At 38.5% G+C, this 14,368-nt stretch overlaps 1 protein-coding gene across 4 annotated transcripts in view; it reads left to right on the top strand.

The window, feature by feature from the left end:
- Positions 1-14,368, top strand: part of chl1b (cell adhesion molecule L1-like b) — a 72,095-nt gene that overhangs the window by 20,422 nt on the left and 37,305 nt on the right. The gene's annotated exons all lie outside the window — the stretch shown is intronic.

Raw genomic sequence — 14,368 nt, forward strand, 5'->3', positions numbered from 1 at the left:
ATATCATATTAAAAGGAAGTCGGGAAATTGGACTTATCAAGCACAGATTGCCCCAGATCCAACCTCACAGTTTTGGAGGCGAATATAAACAACAAAGATAGCTGGTAGATTTTTTTTTTTGGAAGTTCCTTTTTTCCACTGTCGCCACTCGGACCTCCCAGTTCAATGCGGTATTCGGGTGTCGGAGAATGCAGAACGCAGCATATGAAAAGAGTAAATATCAAAGAGGCATTTGACCAATGGAGAAGAATTACAACAGACAATCGACCCACCATGTGTGACAAACAAAATACACCAGCTGCACATGTGTAAAATAGCTATCAAGGCTTGAAAATTTCAAGTTTCATACAGATGAACGTTGCCATTAGTGACACAACTTTTCAGCGGACGGAACAGAAATAAATGTCAATAAATTATTAGAGGTGGGCAACTTACAGTTGTTTGCTGGTTCGACATTCGTCAGAGCCCCGCCCCCTTTCCGTCATCGTCATGCCGTCATCATGTTCAAGCGAGGCGAAATTGTATTCGTCGGTCTGTCGGTGTATTTTAGCCCACCCTACCACCACCACTAGAGGGCAAAATTTTACCTTTGTTTTATGCAGTACATTGTTTGTTAGATGTTGGTCTACTTCTTTCTGCACTCTTTTTATGTGTTTTTGTACATACAATTAGACTGATGGCACTCCACTCTGCAGTGGAGCATAACAGTACATTTTTCTTTTCAAATTAAAAGCAAAGTAATTGGAACATGAAGCAAACTAGAGCTAAATTGTGTTATAGTACCTGTTTTAGTGATATGTCTTTATTTGGCAATGTCAATGAAAAAAAGCTGACAATTAGTAAAGTAGGAAAATAACATGCCTGCTATCAGCCAACCACACGTCAGGATTTTAACGTGTGCATTTATTGACAGTTTTTTGAAAGCCAGCAACAGACAACTTCCTTTTCCTTGTATGCGAAACTAATGAAAAGCCTAAAATATCGTGCAGCTAGCACTTTTGACAGATGATGTAAAAGAGTGAACGTGTTACCTACCTCAGCATTCCTCAGGGATATGAATGCATGAACCCTGACTCATTTTTTAATATTCCCTCTAAAGCAGTGACGTTTATCATTTCTGGACAGGTTGAATGACAGTTTCAAATTTACACCGCGCCAATTTTGATTAATCGGAACCAAGATTTGCAGGTGGAGCATGTTCTTGAAACGGGCACAAACATTGTTTCTTGTCTGAATTAGTCTGTTTTTTTTTTCTTTTGTGGATTTGCTTGGCGTAGGCCGGGCAGCAGGTCAAGAGAGCATTATTGTAATTCTACTGAAATGATCTACTTGCAGACCTCCATCTTGTAGCCGTCTGATAACATTTCATGATTGCTGCTTGAGGCAGATAAGAGGCATGTCATAAATTAAAGATGTTGTAAGCATTTTTTCTGGCAGGAGAGCAGATTATTTTTTGAAAGATTACATTATGGCACGGGGAGTTGTGACTGTGAGGGCGGTGACAGCAGACAGATTTTTTAATGGGAAAAAAAAAAAGTTTATGGACCTGCGCATGTAGGTATGTTGTGTATATTGATCCCATAGGAAATTCAGGGAAATCGAGTGCTTTTGCAGGTCACCTGCCTTTCCACATTGTATTTTTTTATTATTATTATTTTTATTTTACAAGTAACTAAAGACGCGAAATAAGAGTGTAGCAGTTTGTTAAAAAAAAAAAAAAAAAAAAAAAATATATATATATATATATATATATATATATATATATATATATATATATATATATATATATATATATATATATAGGGTGATAAGTGGACTTATATAAATAAATTACAAACACTAACAAGGTAGTTTTATCAAACAAGACAATACAGTAATAATAATATACTGTATTTTCCGCAATATAAGGCGCACTGGATTATAAAGTGCACCCTCAATTAATGACATATTTTAAAACCTTTGCCATATATAAGGCGCACCGGATTATAAGGCGCACCCTCAATTAATGACATATTTTAAAACTTTTTCCATATATAAGGCCTAATGGATTATAAAGTGCACCCTCAGTTAATGACATATTTTAAAACTTTTTCAATCACAATATAGTAATACTCAGAGTAATAATAATAATAATAATAATAATAATAATAATAATAATAATAATAACTCAATGTCAATATGACCAACCTTGTTCAACTGTAAACACACAAAAGAAACAGCTAAAGCTTACTTTATCAGTTCATTCCCCATCTACAAATCCCAATCTCAATATTGATCCATATATAAGGCGCACCGGACTATAAGGCCGCACCGTCAGCTTTTTTTTCAAAAAAAAAGCCTTATCGTGTGGAAAATCCGTTAATAAAAAGAAATGGTCGTACACTGTTGCCAAAAAAGTCCACCTTCTCCCAACCAAGCCCATGTTGAAAATATATTTTTTTTATAATTGGAAAAAAAAAAATAATAATAATATATATATATATATATATATATATATATATATATATAAAAATATATATATATATATATATATATATATATATGAGAGAGAGAGAGAGAGAGAGAGAGAGAGAGAGAGAGAGAGAGAGAGTTTTTTTTGTTTTTTTGTTTTTTCCCCCAGGCTCTCTTCCGGGGTTGTGCTCGGGACAGCATCAGGTTTGGTAGTCACCAATCTCACTCAGCTTCCTGGGCCAGCCAGCCCATGGGAACAAAGCATTTGTGTGGCATTCACAAAGCTTTTCTGTGTTTGTGTGGCCGCAATGGCTGCTCCATCCTGTTGTGGCTTAATGAGTGCTCGTGTACTCTGAGGATCTGGCACCGGCGTTGCAGAGTGCTCTGAGAGCTCTCAATTACTGACTTTGGCTTAGTGCACTCATTCGGGCCCCACCACTACGCCTCTCTAAAAACAACAACAAAAAGCAAGTCTTTGGACAGATCCAGTACCATCGATTTAAAATCTTGTTGAATAATTTACCTAAATCAAGATTGCATTCTCTTAACTCTGACACCTGAATTTTTCTGCAGTAATTAAAAAAAAGTGAGTTTTTGCTTTCAAGTAGATGCTAAATGAATGTAAATTTCAGTAGAGTGCATAAATTAGATAAATCTCTGTGTTATGCGAATAAACGACAGCAGGCAACAACGGTTACAAAATGATAAAACCGTTAAACATTCATAAGTACTGTCAAAAGACACATCATAAATTTAGTGTGCAGAGTACACAGGTCACGTCAAAAATCCATTGTCGAGATTTCACATCAAATATCTTACATGCTCATCAACTTGCTCGTGTTTCGAAACGCAGTCCAAAAATTATGGCGGAGCATGAGTCGATCTCAGACGACCCAAAACAGGATTTAGTGACCCATCTGATCGCAAACCAGAGAAGCTAATGTTTGCAAAAATGATCCGAGGACTGTCTTGCTAATGTGTCAGTTGGTAGTGGAGAAATACGAGCCCTAATTTAGGTTTCATTTGAAGTGAAAGGTCATTGAAATCAATTTGCATCAATTCAATGGCCGTTAGCACGCTTCAAATCAAACATCAAAAAGTGGAATCAATAATTTCCAGCTGGATCAAACGACACTGATACAGTACTGATAAATCATTTTGGAGCTGCCCAAGAAATAGTTACCTAATTCGTGGCTGCTAGTTCCGGTGAGGGAAACGGGCTTTTGTTGGTTTTCTGTTGCGGTTACCACATCAGCATAATCCAAGCATGACCATCCCCCTAGCTCATTTCTGCCTTTCTCTTTGGTAAAACCCAAGTCTAAAACCAGTCCCTCCGTCATACATCATCCTGCGCTTGGTGCTTTGCCTCCCTTCCTCCCCCTTTGTGCCGTGGGAGACGGTAGGTTCTTATCAACAGTCTCGGCACTTCACCGAGCTTTCAGTTGACATGTCACCCGGCTTCATTTAGTCCGTGGAGCCAAATAGCCCAAAAGAAAACAATCAGGTTCTGTGTAAAGCCAAAAGTCGAAAGCTGTTGATTAGTTCATTTGTTCCTCAACTTAATGGCCTTGCTGTGCAATAAACTGGCATAGATGGTCCTCTTGAAATAAAAATAAAACAATTTCCTTTTTTTTTGTCCACTAAAAGTAGGAGACAATAAACGGAGCAAGAGAAATAAAACATTTGAAATTGTATTTCCAAGTGCTTACATTAGCTGCACAACTTACACACAAAAAATTCCTACTTTTTGGTTTAATCATCTGACTCGTTTTCGACCATAAGAAGACACCTCCATATTTTTTTTTATCACACTTTTATTTTATTCATCTCACCCAAAGAAAAAAAAGGGTCAAATGTATGACCCACAAAACAACTATTTATTAATTTGACCCAACTTAGTCAATTTCATGGGGAAGCAAAAGACCAAACCTTTGGGGTTATTTATTTGATTTGACCCAACTTTTTCAACTAGTTGAATAACCTTTTGGGTTAAATCAGAACTTTTTGGGTTAAATAAGGGGTGTCAAATGCATTTGGTGGGCCACATTGTAATTAATATTTATGTCAGAGGGAAGATATGACTGATTAAGTGCGTTCTTCACACATTTACCTTGTTTTGAAAACCGTGACTGACTGTTCAAAAACTCTTCAAAAGAGAGTTTGGGAAAACGAAAATTATTATAAAAATTACACAGTGGTATTAGTTCAATCATACATATGTTGGTTAGATTTATTGACACACACAATTGAAAAATGGTTTGGTCTATTTTTGTATCCTGTGACGTGTTGATGACCCTTTGAGGCATAGCCATTGACTACCGCCACCTATTGTCTTGAGGTGAAACACAAGTCAAGGAAGAATTTTCTGGTTGCTGACATAGTTTGACTGCCGCTCAACGGAACGTCTCAAAAATCGCAGGAAAATCAATGTCATAAATCCTATTAAAATGCATCTCAAAAACTGCAATTATATTATAACTGCAATTGTCCAAAATTTGGACAATGATTATTTTTGTTCACAAAATCTTGCACATCCAGCTGCAATCACATAGAATTGTCAATCGTTTTAAAATTTTACGTTTTAATCATCTGCTGGAAATTTCAGCTCTCAAGTGTTTTTTCCCATTGATTCTTTTATGATATCATAAAAAAAATCAAAGGAATTCCCATAATTTGGAATATAATGCCACAAGGGTTAAGACAAAAAGTGGTGTTGAGTAAATATTCCCAAATCTTTGCTCTTTTCCCTTTTTTTTTGTCCAATTTAGGTCATTTTTGACCAAACCATTTTTTACTCTCTTACCGATGACTGATTATTGTGGCTAAATTTTCATCAAGTTTCTTCTCTAACTTTGTGCCACAAGGAGGGATTGGGGAGTGGAAGTTGCATTCCACCACTCCTTTGTACTCTCCATATGAATAGCCTTTTACATGGGGCTTTGTGGGATTGATTGTCAGAGGCTTAATGAGCGTCTTAACCAAGCCAGAGGCTTTAGGCAACATATGTGACCACAGTGCTTGCGTTCCTCCATTTCAAGGCAGTATGACCAAACACAAAGCCAGCTCAGCGCTCACTTTTTTTTTAAAGCTAGTTTATTAACAAATACTTGTTGTTTATACTTTTGAAGGGAATATATACTTTCCTTATGGGGACCAAAGACAAGGCTGATGTCACTTGTAAGTAGATATTGATGTGTAAAAGTTGAAGATGAGTCAATGATTTGAAAAGATGAAATTTTCAAAAACGTAAACCAATAGTAACCAATATTGTCATGTTGATAAACGTTCACTATTGAGTATAAATACTGAGCCTGTGATGTAAATTGTGAGTGTCTGCTCTTGTAATCATTCCATTGGATTTGTCTCAACACAACCTCTGCTTGACCCGATGACAGGAAGTAGGCCACATATCTGATAGCTGCATACTACAGCCTACCCACTGTGGTATTGTCCAGACACTCTGCTCAGGACCAGAACAGGAAACTCTGCACTGAATTATAACACCAAACCTCTTGTTTCACCGTTAACGAGGCTTTTCATACAAATGTCCCCCTGAGAGCCAGCCTTTTCATTTGTGTCCACTGCTGTGTCCATTTTGTCTCTGCAAGATAGCAAAGTTAATTGCATCCAACGTAAAAACATGTGATGTCATTGGAAAATTCAGGTTGTCCCCTACTGAGGACACTAGGACTTCATTGGAAAGCCCCAGTTAGTCAAACGATATAGACCAAAAACAAATGTCCAATACAGTGGACACAACTGAGTACACTGTGTCTCAGGAGGATATGTGCATCTTCTGCCATGATGACTACCTAATATTAGTGATGGACAAGTGACGCTTCATGAAGCACTTGTTATATATTTGCATTCCTCTCTATGGAACTCTGGGTTCAAAGCATTTATCCAGCATTTATCTCTAAACCAAGAGCACCATTTACAGGAGTAAAAAACAAAAAATATCACAAGTGCTTCATGAAGCTTCATTTTCCCATTGCTACCAAAAATGTTGCCAGTTGGGAGATAGTGAATAGCTCAATGAGTCAAACAACATAGACCAAAAAACAAATGTCTACAGGAGTGGACATGAATGAAAAGGCAGTTGGACATGTACAGTATTTTCTTTGTTTTTGTTCGACAATCAGACAATCAGAAAGCAAGTGTGTGGTTAGTTGAAATAAATGATTTCAGGATTTGATCTCAGGTTTTTATTTCTATTAATCATGTCCTGCTGCAGCAAAGACACGTCCGGAGGGATTGCCAGCAAGTAAATGAATGTAGAGAGGAGAGGGCTGCGCTTTTTCCTACAAAAATATGACTCCAGTCAGTGCAGTCCAACTTGTGAATCCATCTCTCTGCTGGCCATTGGGCAAAGCTCCCACACTAATGAGATTAGTGTCCTAGTGCTTCCGGGCCTTCAAAGACAGCAGATAAGACGAAAAAGCTACAAGATTGGTTTACAGACAACCAGATGCAGCACACCTTCCTCCCAACCTCACCATATTAACAGGTTCAGAGTGAGGACAGCCGTGGCTTTGTTTTGACATCAATACCGCATGCTCCAATAATCAGATTACATATTTTAATTTGGAAAATGGATTGTCAATTTGGAGAAGAGAAGGGAAACATTATCATATGATTATGATGCCCCTATATATATATATATATATATATATATATATATATATATATATATATATATATATATATATATATATATATATATATATATATATATATATATATATATATATAGTCTTTTTTGAAGACAGACCCTTTGTTTCACCCCATAAATGCAAGAATTTAACAACAAATGGTGCAGCAACACATATAGTCAGATAATACATCACTCATATAGTCTTTTTCATATATTCTATATTATAGTATTATAGTCATATACAGTATTGTTCATCCTTTGTAAAAAAAAAAAAATCGCTATTAGTGCTGTACTGTTGAGCGACAATAGGTTGACATTTGTAACTTAACAGTTTATTAACTTCTCAGCATTATACTGCCCCCATGTGGCCAAGGTGGGGCAAAACAAAAATCATAGCCAAGTGCCCATTGAATAATGATGCAATATGGGTGGAAAATGATCATTGGCGGTGAATTCCCCTCCTTAATGGCTTTTTTCATTCATATCAATCGGAAAGATAATTTATTATTCGCATGGCTGCGATATGAATTAAAATCATATCTCGGGCACCATTGTGGTGGTTTAACGATGACGCTAGAACCATGGTGCACTTCTTGCACGGTATTGTGACAGCTTTATGGAGTCTTTCTGTTTCATAGGGTTAATATTGGATCAGGGAGGTCACACATCATTAGTTCATCCAAGAACACACAGGTCACACACCCCATATCGTCACTTCAGCAGATCTATAACCAACTGAGGCCCATTTCTTCACTCTGCTTCATCACATCCTACTCTCATCCTCCTCTGACAGTCCTCCAAGTTCCCCCGGCCTGCTAATGCTACACACTCCTGAAATATTAATGACGGCATAATTGAAGTGTCACGCTACTCAAGTGCAGCGAAATTGAACAATTACAGAAGCAAATGAGCCAATATTGTTCCCACTTTCCAATCTCATTTCGTGTCTTGTTTCGGATTTTGTCCGACCAATAATGTTTTGAATAATAGATGAATTGCATGGCGAAGCTTGTAGGAGGTAAATTGAATTAGATTATTATTGCCAGAGAAAAGTCTGGTTTGTGAAATTATTTGGAAATAGTCCAAATAAAATACAATGTGGATATGGAAAAAAAATGTAATTGAGTACTAAAGTAATCAATTAACGCAGGCAATTAACTACCTTAAAGTGAAGGATCACTTTAGCATTTAATTATTTCTTTACCAGCAATGTTTCTACCCTTCTTTATTCAAAAAATATGAATATGTATCTAGGAAATAATAGCTGGACTCTTAAAAACGTAAAAATACATCTTTGGGATTGAAGTAGTAATTCTCATTTTCATTTGATGACGTTTAAATCATTTGAATTTAGAGCTGTCGCTCAAATATTTTAAGAATTGATTATTCTGCCGAACAGACTTGTGAGGTTGAATTAAATAATCAAATGAAATGTATTTTGCATTACCATGTGTTGCAAACGCATTTTTCTCATTTTGTTTATTTACCAATTATTGCTGTATATTTTGTAATGTTTAGTGGTTAAAAACAGAACTACATTGTTTAATGCAGTACACAGCAAAAATAAAGAAATAAAATAAAATAAAAGTAATAGACCACAGGTAACACAGTCCTTCTTAAATCATGCTGAGCTAATGACTGCAGGGAATCAGCTTTGTTTTTGCCATGTGAAGTTTAATTGCAATAAAAAAAAATGGCATCACTCTTTTTTTTTCCAGTTTGATGCACTTTGAATTTTTTTTTCGGCTTTAGACGAACCTGTAGCTTGTAGAAACACAGTTTTAAAAAGTAGTTAACAGTTGTTGAAAGTTGATTTTTATTGTTTTTTTCGTTCGTCAATGTTAAAATGGATACCATTTTAGACATATTCATACAATTGTATCTGTAATAATCGTACTCATATTTGACGTGATGAGTGTCTTTTATTATACGGTTGGAAATTTGGAAATATAGCAGCTGTAGCTAAAAAAAGGTGTCTGGCTCTGCATTTATACATATTTTTGTTGTCGTGCACAAGGATTTGTATCATGCCCCATCCCAGATGATTTTTTTTTTCCGATAAAAATTGTTCTTCATCCTTTCCTACATATCATTTTAATTTTTTGCTGAAGGTTTTTCATCTTTATGACATATGCAATGCCTTACTGGCTACTGGCAAACCTTGGCAATATTTTTGGCGAGCTCTATCATAATATTCCGACCATCTGGACTGGCCCTGCATCTTGGCTTTGACCCCGAAGCACCTTGCGAATGAATAATTCACAATACAAAATCATTGCTCACTTTAATATGGGAAAGAAAACATGTAAATTGTTTGGTAGGGAATCCCACACACTTGTGGATATTCTGTCGAGGACAGTGCGGGGTTCAGGAGAATCCGTGCAAAGTTCAGTACAATCTTCTCATAGCTGGCACCATCTGCTGCTTTCTCACACAAAGACTACACACAGGCACGTGCGGACCCACTGTAGTTTACTGTGAAAGCCTCTAATGGGATTAGGCAGCTCGTCGTCTTGTCAAACTGGATTAAATTATTGCTCGTGCTTAAAACCAGTGATGGAGCTTCAGTCTTCTGAGGTTCATTATAACGCTTCCATTAAAAAAAAAAAAAAAAAAAAGAAAATCATTGCCATCTATGGTCATGGTAGTTAGCTAAACAGGAAGTTGTGTGAAAAGCGTCCGGTATATCACCTGAGAGGAGTTGCCATATAAGTCAATATTTTTTAACCATTGTGCAGTGTTTTTCCAATTCTTCAATGGTTACATCAAATGTATTTCACATTAACTGGAAAGCATTCAAAGAAGACACTACGGAGCTGAAATTTCACCCAAATGGCGACATGTCAAAGTTCAATAAGAAAATGACTTATGATACTTTAGGTCCTAAAGTATCATAAGTCATTTTGGTATGGTATCCACAGGTGTCGAACTCCAGTCCTCGAGGGCCGATATCCTACATGTTTTCAAACCTTTTCCCTCAAAAACACCTGATTCAAATGATTGGGATCATTTTGAAGCTCCTGCAGAGCTTGCTAATGAGCTAATCATTTGAATCAGGTGTGTTGGGGAAAGAAAACTGGAAAACATGCAGGATGCCGGCCCTCGAGGACTGGAGTTCGACACCTATGCTAGGATATTGACTGCTTACATTATCAATAAACAAGTCATATGGCGTTGATCATCGTGAAAAATTTGATGTCTCGCATTGATGGATGTATTGCCAATTCGGCTAATTGAGGCCCTAACTCAAGTTCACGTTGTCGGCCTGCTCCCGAAACAACTGCCATCTGGACTCTCTCCCTCTGGATAGATACGACAATCTCTCCTCCTCAGGTGGCCTTAAGACTGTTGGTTGGACTGGACTTGCAGCTCAAGGACACTCTTACATTCGCACATTCATGGACATCATACATGCACAACGTTCTACCTTCAACATTCCCGCTGGTCCTAATCTCTGACCGTGTAATGTAATTGCCCCTGTCAAGTCAAATTTTATTTACAAAGCACATTTAAAAAGACTGTGGTCAACCAATGTGATGTATAATGAAATAAATGTTTAAATAGAAACATAATACCACATAAAACAGAAAAAATACAGGACAAGCTAAAACACAGATAAGACTGCACTGCAGAGATCTCAGCTGTCAGGGCGTATTAAAAGCAAGTGAGAAGAAGTAAGTTTTTAAGCTGTGGAAGCTCCAGAACCTGCAGGCTTTCAGTGGGGTTGCATCATGGCCCTCCTCCTTCCCCAGCCATCAACTTGTTTTTTGAGATATGTGGCATTGTCCTCTGGTATTGTTGAGGCATGGGCCAGGATTTTTTCCAGGCTTATGCTATGCCCTTATTGTGACATGGCTGAGAACTTGTTTTTTTTTCCTCTTCCTTCACCATTATGTCCACCCCTCTCCTATGATCTCAGAGCGCCCCATGCGGTGCACCCCGATGAGCCATCCATCCATCCATCCATCCATCCATCCATCCATCCATCCATCCATCCATCCATCCATCCATCCATCCATCCATCCATCCATCTATCTATCTATCATCTAATTGTCTTTCCATGACATTGTGACTGTTTTCAGGATCAAAAGTCAAACACCAAAATATTGAAAGTAGTGAAAGTGGTCTCCGTTCCCCACATTCTTGCCCCCCCTCACCCCTCTCTGCTTACTCCAGAGCGTCTGTCCCCTCTAAGTCTTGGCTCAGCAAAGTTGGGCTCCATATTTGCCTTCTCACAGTGAAAAGCTTTTAACCTCCTGCCAAATTCATCAATCTCCGACTGGTCCGAGGCTGTTGAATGGGGCGTGGATTAAGAAGACCCCGGGGTCTTTAAATCAAGCCGGCTTTAGGGGGCCCCTCATGCGCATCATATACATCCAATGCAGACATTATCACCGGCCGCAGTCAAGTCCTGTGCGAACCTCCCACTACCAGATGGCGGTGTTAGCTCTCAATAAATGTTTAATCGGGGGGGAACAAATTAAATCAGAAGGCAAATCGTCAGGCACAGTTTGAACAAAATGTAATCCGTGTCAAGTGCTGTAGGTGGGGTGAGACCTTTCCCTGACAAACGCGAACATTAAGAAAACAATAGCTTTGGGGAATCGGAACTCCTCCTAGTCCTCCTCTTGAAACCGAGCCCAAGCAATGAACAAAGCCCCAACCGATTACAGCTCGCCTCTACCTTTTGATTTCATTCAGTGTTTAACAACATAAATCAAAACGTGTGGGAAACAAACGATAGCCTCCGGCGCTTCTTTTTTCGTTTTGTTTCTTTTTTTAACGTGACTTATAGCACCGAAACAGCAGTTTTCCATTCCAGATAAGGTCAATAGCGCTGAATGGTGATGGAGTGCGGCGTATGCGACGCTAACCCCGAGCCCTCAACCCCGTTGCTGATATATGTGGGTGGAGCTGAGGTCACAAGCTGCTTTAAATACATGTATTGAACCGTGAGGCCCCCAGTTAATACCATTAACTTGAGGAATGGTTGTTAAGTTCACAGTGCACGTTCATTTGAAATCCAGTCTGGACAAAATTCATTCAATTTGCTCTTTTGGTTTCTGGTCAGTTATTAATAATATTCCTTCCATAGCAGTTCGACCCTAATGTCTTCTTTGCTTTGAAATTGTCTGGTTTTAAAGCCTATGAGCTACTATAAAAAGTGGATAGTTCCTATACGAGCATAAAAACAGTAAAAGTAGTGTTGAAAAAATGAAGCCCCATGAAACACTTGTGATATATATATATATATATATATATATATATATATATATATATATATATATATATATATATATATATATATATATATATATATATATATATATATATATATATATATATATATATATATATATATATGTTCTTCCAATGCGAATACGTCCATGGCAAATATGCCTTCACGAGCTAACAACTTTTCAAGTGTTACCTGGCAAACTAATTACTTCAAGAATGATATAGTGAAGTGGGTCACAGAACAGGAGGAAGACAAGTGAACATACACCCTTGAGGGTTGACACTAAAGAAGCCCAACATTCTACTCTGACCGCTCGTGCGCTCATTAGGGTTCACAATCTGGGCTGTTGGTTGCAAAGGTGGAAGGAGTATTTAAGTGCTCAGTGCCTCACATGCCTCAGGCAGCTGTGCTAATGCATGTTTTACCGCATGCTAAATGGCAGTGCAGTATTTTTCGCATTAGTAGACACTCAAACAGATTTCTGGTTAAATTGCCTGGACAGGCCTCGTGAATTTAATTTTGAGTGCTGTGATTGACTGACGACCAGTTTGGGGTTGAGCCCACCACAGAGGAGATGCAGAAAATGCATGGATGGATGTTGAATTTAAACCTGTAACTTTTTAATCCACCCTTTTCCATCCTTCATCCCTCCATCTCTTTCTATCCACCTCCTTTTTTCCTTCCTTCCTCTCTTCCTTACATCCTTCATCTTTTCTTCCACTCTTTCCTTCCTTCTTTCTGTACTTCTCCCCTTCCTTCCATCCTTCATCCTACTGTCTTTTCTCTCCATCCATCCATCATGCATCCGCCGAACCGCCTTCATTCTTCCTTCCATCCTCCCTTCCGCTCTTCTTTCCTCCATCCATCCTTCAAACCATCTTTCCTTCCTTCTATTTTGATCCCTTCATCCTGCCTCCCTTGCTTCCTTCCGTCCTTCATGTATCATTCATATCTCCTTCATCCTGCCTCCCCTCCCCTTCATTCTCTCCTTCCTTTCTTCAATCCTTCTTTCCTTCCCTCTTCCTTCCATTCATCATCCTTCCTTCCTTCCTTCCTTCCTTCCTTCCTTCCTTCCATCATTCATCCTTATTTCATCCTTAGTTCATTCCTTCCTTCCTTCTTCTCCCCTCTTCCATCATCATCCATCCCTAATCCCATCTTCATTTTTCTTTCCTTCCTTCAACCTTTTTTCCAACATTCATCCCTTATTCATCCACCCTCCCTTTGTTCTTTCCTTCCTTGGTTCCTTTCTTCCTATATCATTCACCCTCCTTCATTTTGCCTCCATTCCCTTCCTTACTTTCTTTCACCCTTCCTTCTTTTCTCCATCCCTTCCTTCCATTCAACATTCTGCCTTCCTCTCTACCTCTCTTTCTTCTCCCTTCCATCCATCATCCATCTTTGATCTCTTCATTTTACTTCCCTACTACCTTTCTTTCTTGCTTCCTCCCTTCCATCCACCTATCATCCATCCTTTATCCCGCCTTCATCCTTCCTTCCTCCTCTCTTCCTTATTCTTTACCTAAATCCATCATCTATCCTTTCCTCCTTCGTCCCTTCCTTGCCTTCATTAATATTCCCTTCCACTCACATTCGCACTGAGCGAGAACTGGCAGTGACTAACCTAAAATTTTAACTGAATATCGATTTAAACCTGGCTGACAGTGAACATTTTTCATGCATCATAAAAGCAATAACGCTTTATTTCCTATTGTCTTAAGGAAAATACACTTTGTGCGGGTGTAAACATCAAGCTTAAGCAGTAAAACGAGAAGCAATTGTACTCTGTGTGGGTGGTTGAACTTGAGTGTGTAGGTAGGAGACTTGAATGTGAATATTTCATCCAAATTTCCGTTTTGATCCGAGTCGCTGTTGCCGCAGATGAACATGTCGGGCGCACCTGGTTATGCGTGGCCGACGAGAGAGAGCAGTCTGGCGCTCAGTCACGGGGGATTTGTTGTGTCTGGGCTTTGCCTTTTGCTCTGCCAGAACGTGGGTGGACTCATGGGGGTTTCTCCGTCTGC

This window comes from Hippichthys cyanospilos, chromosome 9 (assembly GCF_059441005.1).
Source record: "Hippichthys cyanospilos isolate Australia breed blue-spotted pipefish chromosome 9, RoL_Hcya_1.0, whole genome shotgun sequence".
NCBI lineage: Eukaryota > Metazoa > Chordata > Actinopteri > Syngnathiformes > Syngnathidae > Hippichthys > Hippichthys cyanospilos.